This window comes from Rousettus aegyptiacus, unplaced genomic scaffold (genome assembly GCF_014176215.1).
Source record: "Rousettus aegyptiacus isolate mRouAeg1 unplaced genomic scaffold, mRouAeg1.p scaffold_m13_p_9, whole genome shotgun sequence".
NCBI lineage: Eukaryota > Metazoa > Chordata > Mammalia > Chiroptera > Pteropodidae > Rousettus > Rousettus aegyptiacus.
Genome location: NW_023416312.1, coordinates 83,868,479 through 83,885,901, shown reverse-complemented (window position 1 = coordinate 83,885,901; position 17,423 = coordinate 83,868,479). Strand labels below are relative to the sequence as shown.

The 17,423-nt window shown below is 39.0% G+C and overlaps 2 pseudogenes; both read right to left on the bottom strand.

Annotated features, from left to right (window-relative positions):
- Window positions 1-1,132: 1,132 nt before the first annotated feature.
- Window positions 1,133-1,552, bottom strand: LOC107506462 (annotated as a pseudogene).
- Window positions 1,553-13,977: 12,425 nt separating this feature from the next.
- LOC107506463 lies at window positions 13,978-17,103 on the bottom strand (annotated as a pseudogene).
- Between the last annotated feature and the right edge of the window lie 320 nt (window positions 17,104-17,423).

The following is a 17,423-nucleotide window of genomic DNA, read 5'->3' as shown; positions in this document are numbered from 1 at the left end:
TCACTCAGCAACAATCTCTGCTGGGTTTCACAGCCAGAGGTTGTGGGGAGTTCTATTCCTGGCACTGGAACCCTGGTCTGGGTAGTCTAGGGCGGAGCCGGGACCTTTCCCTCTTCCATGGGGAGGGCTCTGCAGCCAAAATAACCCTCCCAATTCTTGTCCATCACATGCGGTTGTAGGACCATACTATTTCATGTCTCTGTCCCTCCTACCAGTCTTGAGTTGACCTCTTTTGTATGTCCCCAGTTTTAGGACTTGTGTTTAGCCAGACCTCAGGTGACTCCCGGTGATGGTTGTTCTCCAATTTTGTCTTAATTTTAATAAGGTTGTTAGTAGAGACAAGCACAGTATTTACCTTCTACGTCATCATGACCAGACTCCTGACATTTTTTTTCTTGCTATGATAGTAGTAATATCCAACAATTGAGGGTGATTTTAGGGGGAAAGATGGAAAAAAAGATTCAGAGAATCTTCCCCCTATACCTAGAACAACTCATGTTAGCCTTTCTGTGTCCCTTCCCTCTTTTTGTCTTCTTTCCTCATGGAAGAAATTAAGCCAAAAGAGAAAGAAAGTGAGAAGAGGAGACAAAGAGAATAAAGCTGATACTTGTCTAATTTCACAGAAGCAAGAGACTGCTTGGAGAAGAGATCCCAAGAAAGATGCTGTCTCTTGAACTCCTAGGACAGTGGACCAATGCAGTGGAATGTGATGACTTTATTCTTATGTTGCTCTTCTTCAGTGTGGAAGGGGGTATTGGGAGAAGGGGAAAGCTGAAAAAACTATTATTAAGATTTGCCTTCCTAAGGTCTAGGTTAGTAGTTTTCATACTACACTCACACGTATAGTAGACATTTGTCATGGTTTGGCTCTCCAGCATAACCTCCTTAATAGTATCCTAGTCTCTCTTTGGGAGAATTTTTTTTGACAGCCCCAAGAGATCTTTATTGGTCCCCAGGACCCTGATCCAGCCAGGGCCACGTGGAAACCCAGGTAAGGAAAAATCTGTTTCTTCCAGGAAAATAAAGAGTCTTCCATGAGGCACTATGGGGAAGAGGTGATGCCCCTCCGGGGTCCTCCTCTGGGTCCTGTCCAAGATCCTTGGTGGGTCTGAGTGTTCCAGTCCCTCCCCTACTATAGCTCTGGGTTCTTGCTCAGCCTATCGTGGCACCAGATGTTATGTTTCCGCAGCAGCCACTAGTACTCCCAGGTCTCATGGTTCAGTTCCTCTAGCTTCTTTGTTGGGGGACCCACATTTATCTGAAACAGCCATTCAGGATGCTTGGCCTCTGGTTTCAGGACCACATCCTGGACCTCCTTGTAGATGTTGACACCTATGGCATGCGTGGTAAGTCGGACGTGGTCTGTGCACACCTCTGGGTCCTTCAAGACATCACTAATCACACCGCCTTTGCTTCCTTTGCCACCCTTAATGACTAGTTTCTTGGCATAATCCTGTCCAAGGAGTCTTCCAGGAACAGTGGGATCAAAGAGCTCCTGAGCCTGCCAGCCCGCCCAGGCTCAGGTAGCCCTGAATAGGTGTTTGGCTGCCATGCAACATGCCAGCTACCTGAACTGTGTTTTCAGAGATCTCTTTGGGGGACTTTCCATTGCATGTGGTATTACTGGGAGGCAGTGATTATATTTCATTACAACATCCCAAGGGCCAGAACCTTGTTCTCCATAACTCTTTGTAGCCACAAGGCAAGCATGTAACTGTTAGAAAATTCCTGAAATTAATTCGTAGGAATTTAAATAAATTAAATATATAGTGTTAGAATCCGAGGATAAAAAGAGGAGCTTCTTTATTTTCATGGATATTAGAAGCTTAATGTTTCAGGGGTAAATAGAAAGACCTTTCTATGTAAAGTTCATCTAGACAGTTAAATCACAGTGGAAGCAGGAATGATGATGATGATGGTGATGACGATGTTGATGTTGATGAAGTGGCATTGGCTAACGTTTACTGAATGCCTTTTCCACACCAGATACTTTACATCGTTGATATATTTTGTCCTTACAACAATCCTGTGCTCTAAATGCTATTACAATCTACATTTTTCATAAAAGAAAACTGAGGCTTAGAGAAGTTAAATAACGTGCCAAAGATCATACAGCTAGCAAGTGTGCTTTAAGTACAGCTATGTCTGACTCCAGAGCCTGAACTGTTTACCATCATGCTGGGCTGCTCTTCCCATAGTCAGGAATTCAAATTATTGATATGAGCTTAGCTGAAACTCATGAAAGGAAGAGACAAGGGCACCATTAAATTAGCTGACTACAGAGTGCAACCTGTGAAGCAAGGCTCTTGTGACAAAGTCATACAGTCATGATTGAAATTAAATAGGAGGTACTGAATGATTAGATGTTGCAGGGAGGGTGAAGAACTGTTCAGTGACTACAAGAAGCGATGGAGACAGCATGGAAGAATGATGCAATTAGAGATGAAGTGTGCTGTGTCAAAAGTGGTATGTGCTATTCTCTGGCTTATGTGGATTTAAGGGAGCCGGCCAGCTCTTCTATCTCCTGCCATTATCTTCATCAATATTCTGTTGATTTCCTGATTTTACAAAACTTACTGGAGTCTTAACCTCATAGTTTTGTTCTCCTGGTCACTTAAGTACAATTACATTGTTAAAATCTCTGTTTTTAAACATTCTTCCATAAAATTCTGAGCTACACTGGGACAAAATTCAGGTAACCTTTTTGGGGGTGTGTGCATACCCATGTGCACACACATGCTTGCACAGTGTGTTCCAGTTTATTTCTCTTTGGTTTCATACATCTCTATTGATAGGCAAATTATATTTGAAAATGCTCAGTTTAAATATATGTGATATTGTGTGCTTGATGAATTCTAATAATGGTGATTTGCATATTTTAAATGTAAAAAAGTTACTTTTGAGGTTCTCTTTTTGAGAGTTTCTAAAGATTTAGAGAAGCTGCTTTTGTGTGTGGCATGAGAGTTATGGTGTATGCTATGAGATGTGTGTTCTTTCATGAATGCATACACATGTGTATACTCCTCCCCATCATAGTGCTTTGCTGTGATTGAAACATTACAGAGCAATCCCCAGCAGGAAGCTGACAGATACCCTGAGGGCCATTAGTAGTGTGATAGTCTCAGAGTTGTGAAAAAGAAACTCAAAAAATTGTGTTAAAATAAGAAATAGTTTTAATCTCCTAGGGCCTTAGGTATAGTAACATTAATGAATATAAAATTCACACAGGTATCTAACCTCAGCATAAATTGGAAAGGATGAGACATAGTACCCCCCACACCAACACACACATACTCCTTATAAAACACTTCCCAAGAGCCCTTGTTCATATTAGTTGTTGGGGAAATGTGCTTTCATATGAGAAGCAGAAAGTATTGGAGGAGGAGTGTGTGTTTAGGTGTTTCAGTAGCTATATGAGGGACATAGTTGCTTATGGATGTCAATTGTTTGCCAAAGTCCAAGACCCCTATGTCTCCCCCTCCTCCTCCTCCTCTGTTTGAGACTCCGGACTTGAGTGTGAGCCTGGCAGGCTTGCAAGCTGGCTAAGCCCCAAATCAAAGGTTCATTATTCTTGAAAGGAATCATAGGGTTAATACAAATTACTGGAACCAGGATCACAATGAAGACCAAATCTGGTTTTCTATTTTGTGAACTTTGTGATAAGAAAGGTAAATTACCAGGGGTCTTATTTGGTTAAGGACACATAGGCCTCCAGGGATAAATGGTAAAGGTTCTTAGCACGGTAAGTTTTAAAATGTGAACAAAGAAGGGAAGACAAAAAGTGTTCCAACATGGAGGGTTGACAGGAACTCACGTGAAATTTGGAGAAGTCCCTGGGCTCCTTCTTGTGATACCAGTTTGGAAGTATCAAACAATGCACTCGATGGAACACTGGAGGGCAACCATTATATGCCTTCTAGCCTGATCCTTTGGAACTTATTCCACAGCAAAGGAAAGAACAAAATCAAAATAGTCAGGATACCTTTCCTAATACAATATAGTATACATATGAGAATAGATCATATTAAGCTGGTCAAGAGAATGTTGCTGAAAGAATGATGCTCCCAATTGGGGATTCCTGTAGCAGTTGCGGTGGCAGCAAAAGCAGCAATGGAGTAGTGACAATTGCATTAACAGTGCTGGAAGCAGTTCAAGGTGCTACAAATATTAATAGTAATAAGTACCACTTATTGAGGCTTACTGTATATCGAGCCTTTTTAAAATATATTTCACTAATTCTATAAAGTAGGTACTAATTTATCTCCAATTTATGTATGACAAAACAGAGTCAGAGAGTTAAATGTCTGGCACAGGGTCACATTACTGCTGAGTGGCAGCCAAAATTCAAAGATTTTTCACTCAAAACCCTGTGCATTTAGTCCCTGCCTTATATTTTAACAAGACTTGCCAAAAATAACATGAGCTTCCTTGTATTAAGCATGGAGTTTCAGAACATTTACGATTTGGAAATGTTAAGTAGACCCCACTGAAAGGTTTCAGTGACCCCCTAAAAGGCAGCATGATTTAATTTTTCCTTTCTCTGAAATCCAGTTTGCCCATGTGGGAACTGAGGTCAGTGCAAAGCAATGGTTCTTGATAGGACTAGAACTGTCCTCCAAAATAAATTTTGGAAATTTGTTAGAGCATATTTGTCTTATGTATTTCTGCCCAAGCCTTTACATGTAGAAATAAATCACTTTTTCCTTTATCCCCCCTTTATATCATAAGACTTTTTTTTTTAATTACATGTGGCGGTAGGTTGGATCACCTATGATTTTCATTTCAGGATAATGGAAGGAGTTTTTTTATTAAAAAAGAAGCATTGGGTTAATAATGACTGTTGTAGAAGTTTATAATGACCCCTCCAGTCTGTGGTTCAAAATTTGTCTTGGAGCAAGTGAAGCAATGCAATGCCCAGTATCAAAAGCATGGGTATGACCTGACAGCTGAGGCCTACCTTCCTGATCCTTCGGACTTGGGATTTCCTACACCTAGGGAACCCTGAAGCTAATGTTCTGTTGCTACTATCTAACATCACAGAAGTTCCTTCACAAAAGACCACATAGCTTTAGATCGTGATCTCTTTTTCTCTCCAGTACTAGCCTCTGTCTGCATAATGAAGTTGTAGGGAGGACAATCTTATTGCTACTCTGGGTGAGATGGATGGAATAAAAGAGGAAATCCATTTTTAAAAGTTGTAAGTGTGTCTCCTGACTACTTTCAGTTTAGCTCAGGTCACATTGATTAGGTTCAGACCATAGATTCTCTGTTCTACTAACCTAGCTCCATCCCTCCCATCCATACTGGTGGGCTATTCCTTACTCCTAATTTAGGGAACTCTCCATTCCTTTTTCATAGGCCAGCCCCAGCCATAACCCTTGGGTTTCAGTCTAAGATTGTTCACTAGGCAGGTAGCTAAACTTAAGTCCATGTCTATGTCTGTCAAAGGCTTCTACTGACACCTCTTAACCAGTCTTACCTGCCAAAGTTGCCTCTAGAAGCTACTTCTTCTTCTAAGGCCTTTCTGAAATATTCCTAAGCTCCCTACTTTCCCCAGTCATTCCAGCCTGAGTCAAGTGTCTGATGATATCATGTGACCTCAGTCTCTATGCACAGCATATTTTCTCTCTGGCATGGTCTCCATTTAATTCTGTCATCTTATCTCTGCCATCCTCCTAAACAGGAAGCTTCTGAGTTGTTTTACTGGTGATGAACATGCTACACTGGAAGTTCCTTGAGAGTAGAGACACATCTGTGATATTCACCGTCTTACAACCTGAGCCTACTAGCACAGGTCTAGACACTGAGTGGGCATTCAATAAACGTATTATATATAAGTCACTGACTGTGAAACCCATATTTCCACTTCTTATTAAAATCAATGAGACCATGGTATCTGCTTGGTCTTCAAATAACTATTAAATCTATAGGATATCTATAAGGTGTCACAGATACTGATTAGCACAGGAACACAGGCTATTCCTCACCAGGGGCCTAAAAATTCCATGGCCTAAATTCACAAAATCTGTGCATGGATCAATTTCTAGTGAGTTCCACAGTTCCTGAGGAATAGCATAGCAAGGCTCACATCAGATATTTTCAAGAAACAGCTTGACTTGCAGTGGGGTAATAAATGAGAAGGGACACTCCTCTATCTTTATTCCTGTCTCTCCCAGACCAAGAGTGAAGGCCAGCTTAGACCTAAACTTTCAGAGCTACTCACACTTAGAATTCAGTTTAAATAGGAATCTCTAGTTAAAATTTTATTTATGTCATACAGTGTCTTTTTCTCCTCAGAAAATGAGAAAATAATACTGGCCTGTGAGTCATACATGGAAAATGTTAATCATGATGTTGTGAAAAACTCTTTCAAAAGGTCATCCAGATATTGCCTTTGTTTCTGCTATGTCCCAGTGGCCAAGGAGGGTTAAGTGCACCCTCTGAAGGGAACAGCAAAATTACCTACTGCGTAAGGCCCTGCAGGGATTGCCAAGGTCCTCACTCTGCTTCCTTGCGGTATACCCACAGGAAGGTTAGTGAAACCTGTGGACTTGGGCAAGGTGATTCATGCTCTTAGCCTCAGTTTCTTCATTTTTAAAATAAAGGAATTGGACCTATTGAGATCTCAAGCTCCTTCAAAAAGACAATATTGAGAACATACAGGCTTTGAAACATAAATGCAGATTTCATTCACATCTCCACTACTTGGTGGCAGTGTGACCCTGAGCAGACCAATTATATGCCTCAGTTTTCTTATCTTTAAATTGGATATAAAACCTACTTCATTAAATAAGAGAGCATAGAAAAACACCTAGCACAGCGCTATAACCCAGCAATTATTAGTTTCCTCCTTGTTTCCTCTCCTTCTTTCTTTCCTTTTCTTTGCAGCCATAAATTATTATCAGTGGAGTATTAAACACAAGAATGGTGATGTCATCTCCCTGTGCAGTGTCTGCAGACTTAGAGTAAACCTGCTTCAATTATCTTCTGAAAGTGCAGAGAGTAGTGCGTACTCCAGATCACAAGGAGGTTGTCTTCTGGGAGCATCTGGCCACGAACACAGCAGCATTAGTAGGATTTCTGCCTTACTACATTTTCCCAGATGCAGTACAGTATATCCCACTTTCAGCTGACCTAAACTGTAAGATTTGCCCTCTCATTCACTGGTGTTTTATAAATTAGGGAGATTAGAGTTCACTTTATTGACTGTAGGTGAGAAGTCAGAGTCTCCCTTAAATACATTTCAAGAATTTCTATTTCTGGGCCTGTCCAACTATGAAATATAGAATGAGTGTCAGAAAATATAGTTACCTAGTCTCATTATCCATAGAATGTACATTCCCGTTGCTTAGAGTAGATTATGAACTCCATCGAAACCCAGGGCTTGTTTCTATGGATTTCAGTAATTCCCCATGGTATGTGCTTTGGTTCGCTTGCTGTAACTAGGAAGGACATATTTCATGCTCAATTGCTGACTTTTGGGTAGTATAATTTAAAGGTTAATGAGGCAGCTCTGGAATCCAACTTCCTAAATTTGAAGTCCTACTGTCATTTTAACTAGCTGTCTGATCTTAGTCAAGTCAATTAACTTTGCCTGAGTGTTTTTACCTCTAAAACAAAGATAATAATAGTACCTACTTTGTACACTTGTGAGAATTAAATGAGAATCACTGAAAACATAAAGCAAAGCACTCAATAAATGTTAGGTCTTACCAGGATTATCATTAGTATTAGCATCACTGTTATTACTAGGACACTTTGGAAAGGTATAGCTAATTCTCTATTTATTCTCTATTATATCTCTATTTATTAAGTTTCATCCTGTTTTATAAAAGGGAACTGTCGGAAAATGATTTATATATATTTTTTTGCAATGGTAGTTTTGGCAATGAAGTAAAAATTTACCCCAAAATCTTTGTAGCCAAATGAGGCTTGTAGTAGATATTGGGTTGGTTGTACCACTCTACAAAATCCATTCGACATTTACTTAATGAGCATCCTCTGTGTTTCAGGCAGATTTGTAATTTTCTACTTTATCATGTAGTTATATAGTTTCACAATATAGTTATATTTCCCATCACCTTAAATAATCAGTTTTATTTTGAACAATGTAAAGACATATTGGGATTTGAGGGAACTAATAAATACCTTTATTTCCTACCTGAGGTCAGAAAAATGGAAATTAAAATAATCAGCTTTACTACTCATACAGCCGATGGGAGAACATAGCTTAGGTTTGAGGACCTTACTGATGTTCTCTGCCTCACCCTTAACTATTACCCACAACATTTCAGGTCTACCCCACAGGAGCACAGCCTGCTTTGCTAAGCTTATGGGAAAGTGAAGCAAGCGGACCAGAAAATACCTTCCTGCGCAGGTAGGCAGATCCCAAAAGAGAAGAAAGGAGGAGGCCAAGACAAAGAGGCTCAGGTTATTCATCCAAGCTCAAAAATTAAGTAAGTCACTTCTCCAATGGAGAGCAATGAGTAAAAGGGGAGGAAAGAGGCCAGGGATGATTAAGAAATATGTTCACATGGATGCATCAAGAATGCGCTATTAAGTGTTCCCCAACTTTTCCTAGCTTTATGTTCTCTTAACCATTAAACATATGGCCAGCTAAGGATATAGCTCTTCTCTTTGGGGAAGAAGATCAGTGGCGATTGAGATTCTCTCCTTCATGAAGATGCTTTCTCAATACTACTCACTAGGATTAATAGTGGTCGATGTTGACATTTTTGCTTCCAGAAATGTTTAAGAACCTTATATTAATTATACATAGCCTAAAACCTGGATGAACATGGCTGCAAAAAAACCCTGGGTAATTATCTCACTTTATATTCATGGCAATGAACTTCAAGTGGGTTCTTGCTGCTGCCAATTAGAGTACATTTCCCTAGTGTATTCATTCTCCCACTCTCCTAGACAATTATTTCATACTTTGCCCTCTTTCCTCAAACTCCAACATCTCCTTTTTAATCCTTATTCTTAGCTGGTGCTCTTGCTTGATAATTCACTGCGAAAATAGAAGCATGCATAAGAGATTTTTCATAGGCTTGTATCATTATATATATCCACCTATGGTCACTCGTGCTCATTATACTCTGTTTTATTTCCTGTTACCACAGACGCACTGCCCCACTCCTACCAAAGTCTCTCTCTTTGTATACTATACCCAATATCCTTTCTCCTATTTAAGGATATGACTCCAAAAATTCTTCATGCACCAACATCATCAAATTATCTATCTGTCTTTACTGGAACTTTCCCGTAGTCAAACATTTTTCCTATCCTAAAACATAATGAAGCAAAAACCCTCTCTCTACTTCTTCCCTCTGTGTACTTTCCCCCATCCTTTTTACAGGAAAACTCATTGGGAGAGTTATTTATGTTCCCAGTCTCCAATTTTTCTGTTTTCTCATAAACCTATTCTAATTAATCTTTTGGCCTTTTCCTCCATTGAAATTGCACTTATCAAAGCCATCAATGATCTCCTCATTGCCAAATCCAATGATCAATTATCAGTTTTCATCTCGTTAGTTCTGTAAGCAGCATTTGACAAAATTGATTGCTTTCTCCTTCTTGAACTCTCCCTTTACTTGGATATTACATTCTTCCTCTCTGGCTATTGTTTCTCAAACACTTTTGCTATTTCCACCTTATTTTCCTGACCTCTAAACTAAGGCTCAATCTTGGGACCCCCTTCTCTTTTGTAAGTGCTACAATCATGCTGTTAATTCTTACATTTATATCTCCAGCCCAGACCTCTCTATAGCACTCCACACTCATATATTCAACTACTTACTAGATATCTCCACTTGGATATCTAATTGGCAACTCAGACTTAAAATGTCCAGAACTCCTATCTACTCCTCTAAAAACTGCTTTTCCTAATCTCTCTCACAATAATAGCAAATCCATTCTCTCAGTTGCTCAGGCCCTTTGTACCCTGCAGTTACCCTTGATTCTTGTCTTTTTCTTACAATTAAAAAAAAAAGTTTCATCAGCATATACGATTCACTCTACCTTCAAAGGACATTCATAATCCAATTCACTCTTACTACCTCTACTGCTACTACTTTAGTGGAAGGCATTATTGCAACAGTTTCTTAGCTGGTGTTTTATGTTTTCTCTCTTGCTCTTCATCTTGCTCCCAGAATTTATTTTCCACATAATAGTTAAAGTGACTTTGTTAAAATTTAAGTGATGTCATGCCATTCCTTTGCTTAAACCCTCCAATGGCTTTTCCTCACCCTCAGAATAAAAGACAAAGCCATTTCTCCACTTCTAGGCCTAAATGATCTGATTCCCTGTTAATGTCTCTACTCTCATTTCCTACAATAGATGATCATTTAAAGAAGATGAGGTACATATATACAATGTATAAGAAGAGATGAAATACTGCCATTGGGACAACACGGATAATCATGGTAAGCAGAAAAATCCAGACAGAAAATGTTGAAAACCACATGAATCACTTATATGTGGGATATAAACCTAAAAGCAACAAATAAATAGGACAAACAGACTAATGGACATGGACAGTAGACTAGTGGTTACCAGTGGGTATGATGGGAGGGGGTGGTAAATGGGGTAAAAGGGGTCAAATATGTGGTGACAAAGAAATCTATTGGTGGTAAACATGCAACGTAATGTATATATGACTTACTATTGAATTGTACACTTGAAACATTGGATTTTGTAACCAATGTCACCATAATATAAACAAACAAACAAATAAATAAAACTGTATTATTATTGTCCTGGCTGGATTCCCTTTAATATGGTTCATCTTTGCCCTGTCTCTCCTTAAAGCCATAATCCCATAAATTTTATAAAATATTTCTTTAGTATACAGAAAATTAATTGTTGCTCTCAAATCTCTGTAATCCTGAAACTTACCCAGTAATTATTTGGATATGTGATGCCATATCTCCTTGTCTTTACCTCTCAATTCAGTCCAGATTTTCTTTAATCACTTCCTACAACTGCCTTCTTTTCAATGGTGTCTCCCTCTTCTAGCCACACACATTGTAGCTATGATGGGATTTATTGAGAATATAATTTATACTCAAGGGAGTAGCAGGATTCACAGGACTCCCTAAGCCCCCATAATTATCAAATCTCTATTCCATTGAAAGATTTGTTTGAGCACACAAGAGCTGAGAGACATTAGTAGAGGAAACTCTGCTGTTGTGTATCTGTGTGTGTGATTTGACATGTGAATAGACTTGGATAAAAGGGAGTAGATTTTTAAAAAATTTAACAATGGGACTTCTTGTCCCAGGAATTATTTTTGAGGAATATCTTAGACTCAACTGGAGTGTTTGCACCCCAACCCTGCAGGTGTCATCCTCTAGCTTTCTGTTCAAGCTAGCTCAGTTTTTCAAAATCAGTTCACCTTGCCAGGTAAAGATGAAGGAAGGGAACCACCATGACTTTGAAGAATAAAAATTTGTCTCTCCTCAATGATGGACTCACTAGTTAGACCTGAGTGCATACCTTTATAAATGTCTCATTTTTCCCACACATATATATGTAGCCTCTTTAAGTCCAAGGTCCTTGAGTTTAATTTCTATGTTTTTTTTTCCCTATGTATTTTGTTGTTTCAGGTCTTATATTCAGATCCTTAATCCATTTTGAGTTAATTTTGGTGTGTGGTGATAGAAAACAGTCTAGTTTCATTCTTTTGCAGGTGGCTTTCCAGTTTTCCCAGCACTATTTATTGAAGAGGCTTTCCTTTCTCCACTGTATGTTTTGGGCTCCTTTGTCAAAACTTATTTGCCCATATATACAGGGATTTATTTCTGGACTCCCAATTCTGTTCCATTGTTCTGTGTGTTTTCCTGCCAGTACCATGCCATTTTTTTTTCTCATTGGTGAATACAATTATATAATTTTCAGGTGTACATTATTATTTGACATCTGTATATTCTATTGTGTGTTTATCACCCAAAGTCCAGTTTCCTTCCACTACCATATATTTGATCCCCTTTACCCCCCGTCTACCTCCCAACTCCTCCCCCACCCCACCACTAGTCTATAGTCCTCTGGTAACCACTAGCCTATAGTCCATGTCCATAAGTCTCTGTTTGTCCTGCTCATTTGCTGCTTTTAGGTTTATATTGCACATGTAAGTGATATCATGTGATTTTCAACTTTTTTTGTCTGGCTTATTTCACTTAGCGTGATTATCTAGAGGTCCATCTATGTTGTTGCAAATACCATGTCATTTTGATTATTGATGCTTTGTAGTATAATTTGAAGCCAAGCAGGGTGATACCTCTAGCCTTGTTCTTTTTTTCTCAAGACTGTTTTAGCTATTAGGGGTCTTCTGTGGTTTCATACAAATCTGACAATTTTTTCTTTCTTTAAAAAGTTCAGATAAGATTTTTATGAGGATTACATTAAATCTGTATAGTGCTTTAGGTGATATGGTCATTTTAACTATGTTGAATCTTCCAATCCATGAACGTGGAATATCTTTCCATTTCTTTGTGTCTCCATTAATTTATTTTAATAAAGCCTTATGGTTTTCAGTGTATACATCGTTTACATGGTTCATTAGGTTTATTCCTAGATATTTTATCCTTTTCTTGTAATTGAAAAATGAATTTTTTTCATTTTTTTTCTTAAAATTAATTATTAGAATATAAGAACACTATGGATTTTGAACATTGTTTTTGTATCCTGAAATTTTACTTTATTTGTTTATTATTTCTGATAGTTTTTTAATAGAGTATTTAGGGTTTTCTACATAAAGAATCATGTCATCTAGAAAACATGAGTTTGACTTCCTCATTTCCTATTTGGATGCCTTTTATTTTTATTCTTGCTTGTTTGCTCTAGCTAGGACTTCCAGTAGTAGATAGAATGCTAGTGGTGATGCGGACAGCTGTTTCCCATTCCTGATCTAAAATTTTTTACACTTTGACCAACGTGTCCTAATTACTCTCAAACCCTAACCCCTGGAAACAATTGTTTCACTGTCTAATAGTTGGAGGGTTTTTTGATTCCACATGTAAGCAAGGTCATGTAGTGTTTATCTTTATCTGTCTGGTATATTCCACTCAGCATAATGTTCTTGAGTTTCACCAATGTTATTGCAAATGACCGGATTTCCTTCTTTTTCAAGGCTGAATAATATTCCATTGTACAAATACACGTGTGTTTTTTGTTTGTTTTGTTTTGCAGATTCCTCTACAGAAACTGTGGGAGACAGAAGCATACTTTTCACACATTATGGTCAGAGCCCCAAGGTAGCCCTTTCCAAGCCCAAAGCAACCTAGCCCCAGCCTGAGTCCCACAACCCTCCCACTCTAGGCATGCACTGTCTAGACAGCTACCAAAGGTAGTTCAGCCAATGGCCCCAGGCTCCTTCATATTGCCCCAGCTCCAAGCCTTCCTTCAAACTTGTTCATTGCCCACCACCTTCCATTCCAACTTCCATTTACACACTGTATGTTTCTATCACAACCTGAGGACCACTAACTCACCAGCAAGCCTCGCCTGCCTCATTCATTTAGGCCAACAACTTTCAAAGATCTGAAGGGTTTAGTAGGAACCATATCCACATTGGTGAATGAAACCCTAATCCCAAGTACTCTACCCTTACAATGGGATGAGTAGGGAGAGTCTGGGGGATACACAATAGACAACTACAACAACCTTTTATCCTTAATCTATAGATACCTAGTTTAGGGAGAAGGGATACATGCCCTCTCTGCCTTAACATTAGAATGAGGGAGAGGAATGATCTAGCAGTCTCAGTCCCTAAGAGATATTAGGATATCTCTCCAAGGAACTGATGGAAATCACAAGTTAGAGGTCAAGATTAGGGTACCAATTAAAGATCAAATTCATCTTCACACATGATCTTCCCAGCTTTCCTTGCTTACTCTGGCCCAGTGCCCTATATAACTCCTAGGATAGTCCTGGAGGAGTCGAGTGCTGGGTCCCATACAAGGCCAAAAGGGCCATTCAACAAGAGACTTCCATGGTGTGCCCCAGGGATCCTGTAGGGATATTCCAAGTCTCATGCCTAAGGGATGGGGTATGAGAGCAGTACTAGTTGCCATCAATGGATGTTTCCTTGGTCAGGGAGGCTTTGTGAGAATAGTATAGGCAAGTCACATAGATTGAGGTCATGCAGCTAATGCCTTGCAGGGAGTGCTTGATGGCCAAAGTTACCTTGCCTGGCTGAGTCAGTTGGGGCTAACCTCTAAAATTGGGCATCTTGAAGAAAGGTCTGGATTGTGTCCAGGTCTGAGTTATATTCTACCACTGCAACTTCATGGGGTGCTTGGTCTCTGACCACCAGCATCACAGGGCACTTGAGGGTGATATCATTTCCACACTCAAAACCATGTCTTGAACATTTTTTAGGATAGACACAAAACAACTCTCAATAAATTTAAGAAGACTGAAATCATATCAACTGTCTTCTCTAATCACCACGGTATAAAACAAGAAATCAAGTACAAAAAGAAAAAATAACTGGAAAACACACTAAAACATGGAAGCTAAATAACATGCTACTAAACAACGAATGGGTAATCAATGAGATCAAGGAAGAAATCAAAAGATACCTAGAGACAAATGGAAATGAAAACACAATGACTCAAAATCTATGGGACACAACAAAAACAGTCTGAAGAGGGAAATTCATAGCAATACAGGCCTACCTCAAGAAACAAGAAAAAGTTCAAACAAACGATTGAGCCTTACACTTGAAAGAACCAGAAAAAGAATAGCAAACAAAACCCAAAGTGAAGAGAAGGAAGGAAATAATGAAGATCACAGCAATCCTGAGAAAGAACAAAGTTGGAGGTATCATACTACCTGATATCAAACTATACTACAAGTCTACAGTAATCAAAACAGCATGGTCCTGGCATAAAAACAGATTCATTCATTGATGGACTAGAATGAGAGCCCAGAAATAAATCCACACTTATATGTTCACTTAATATATGACAAGGAGGTAAGAATATACAATGGGGTAACGACAGTCTCTTTGATAAATGGTGTTGAGAAAATTGGACAGATACATGCAAAAAAACATTAGAAACTGGACCACCTTCTTACACCATATACGATAGACTCAAAATGGAGTAAAGACTTAAATGTGAGACCTGAATCCATAAAACTTGTAGAAGGAAACATAAGCAGTAGACTCTAATTTTGCTAACAGTAATTTCCTTTCAGCTATATCTCCTCAGGCAGGGGAACCAAAAGAAAAATAAATAAATAAATGGGACTACACCAACTAAAAAGTTTTTGTACAGAAAAGGAAACCATCAAAAAAACAAAAAGGCAACTGAATTATAGGGAGAAGATATTCACTAATGATACATCTGATAGGAGTTTAATATCATAAATATATATAGAACTCATACAACTCAACAATAAAAAGCAAACAATCAAAGTAAAAAATGGGCAGAAGACCTGAACAGATACTTTTCCCAAAAGGAAATACAGGTGGCCAATAGACATATGAAAAGATGCTCAAGGTCACTAATCATGCAAAATGCCAATTAAAACCCCAATGAGATATCACTTCACACCTTTTAGAATGGCCATCATCGATAAATTAGAGAACAACATGTGTTAACGAGGATGCGGAATTAAAGGAAGTCTCATACATTGTTGGTGTGATTGCAAATTGGTACAACCACTATGGAAACAGTCTGGAGGTTTCTTAAAAAATCAAAACTGAATAGACCTTTTCACCTAGCAATTGCACTTCTGGATGTTTATCCAAAGAAAACCAAAACAATAATTTGTAAAGATCTATGCACTCTAATGTGTATGGCAGTACAATTTACAATAGCCAAAATATGGAAGCCACTTAAATGCTCATTCACAGATGATTGGATAAAGAAGTTATGTTTCATATATACAATGGAATATTACTCAGCCATTAAAAAAATGAAATCCTACCATTTGCAATGACAGGGATGGACCTAGATGTTATTATGCTGAATGAAATAAGTCAGAGGAAGATAAATACCATACGATTTCACTTATATCAGGAATCTAAGGAACATAAAGAACAGACTAATAAAAAACAGACACAAATATAGAGGACAATCTGGTGACAGACAGAAGGGAGGGTGGGTTGTGGGGCTGGGAGAATGAGGTGAAGGGTTAAAGAAGTACAACTTAGTAGTTGATAGATGGTCATGGGGATGGGGAGCACGGCATAGGAAATTCAGTTAGCATTACTGTATTAGCTAAGTGGAGAGCCAGTGGAGAGAAAGAGCAATTGGGGGATTGTTTTATAAACTATGTAAATGTCTAACTAATATACTGTGTACTTGAAATTATAATTTCAAGTATACAGTATATTGGTTATACACACACAAACACACACACACACACACACACACACACACACAAAATGAAGTTTAAAAAAAAAAAACATCTCGGCCAGTGTTTTAGCTGTTCTAGTATAATTCAATGTTCTACAGGTCGCGTGCATGTGTATTTCTATATTTCTGTACTTTGTATCAACTTAGAATTTCCAGACAGCTCCTCCTTGTAGAAAAGATGTCCAAGGATCTCTGGAATGGAAGAGGTAAGGCCTGTTAGCTTTTGGGCTGCCCAGTTCATCCAGCTCTTGACATCGGGATCAATGTTGATGAGGACAAGCCCCTCAACTATATCTGATAAGGTAGGGGCATATCACAATAAGATGTAGGCTCCAGCTCCAACACTAATTACAATTATTGTGGAAAAATTTAAATACTGCAGGATATACAGGATCACATCTGCAAGATGGTCCAGAGATGGATATTGATATCCCACAAGAAACACAGGAGAACCCTCCTTCATCCCAGGGGCATCCACATGAATCTGCACAAAATCCTGAATGATTTCCTGTATATCTCCAAATTGAAACAGTGGCTGGAAGCAAGATTTGTAGTTGAGCCTCACATAATGGTAGCTGTAGATCACTGGGCATTTGGGTTTGGGGCTGTCACATACAGTAAAAAAGATAGAGCCATAAGGCATCTCCACGGAGCGTTTCTCAGCCACCTCAGGTGACTACCCTGGCAACAGCAGCTTCTCCTCCATGATCTGCACCTTCTGCAGCTCCATCATTGTGGCTGGGTGCCTACTTGCTGGACACAGTGAGATAAGGGTTCAGGTTCCTCACCGCTCCTAACTCTGGAGTCCCACCCAAGCTGTCTGCCACTTGGGTGGGGCCATGTGGGGGGCCAGAAAGGAAACCTAAGGAAAGCAAACTGTGAATGCTTCTGGACTCCCCTCATACTCCTCACAATATCCCCCCACAACCAATCAGTTGTGGTATTTGTCTTTATCTAATTTTATCCAGCACAATACCTTCTAGGTCCATCAATCTTTTTCCATCCCCTTCCTTTTAGTCTGTTTGTTTTTTAATCAGAAGTTTCTTGTAGGCA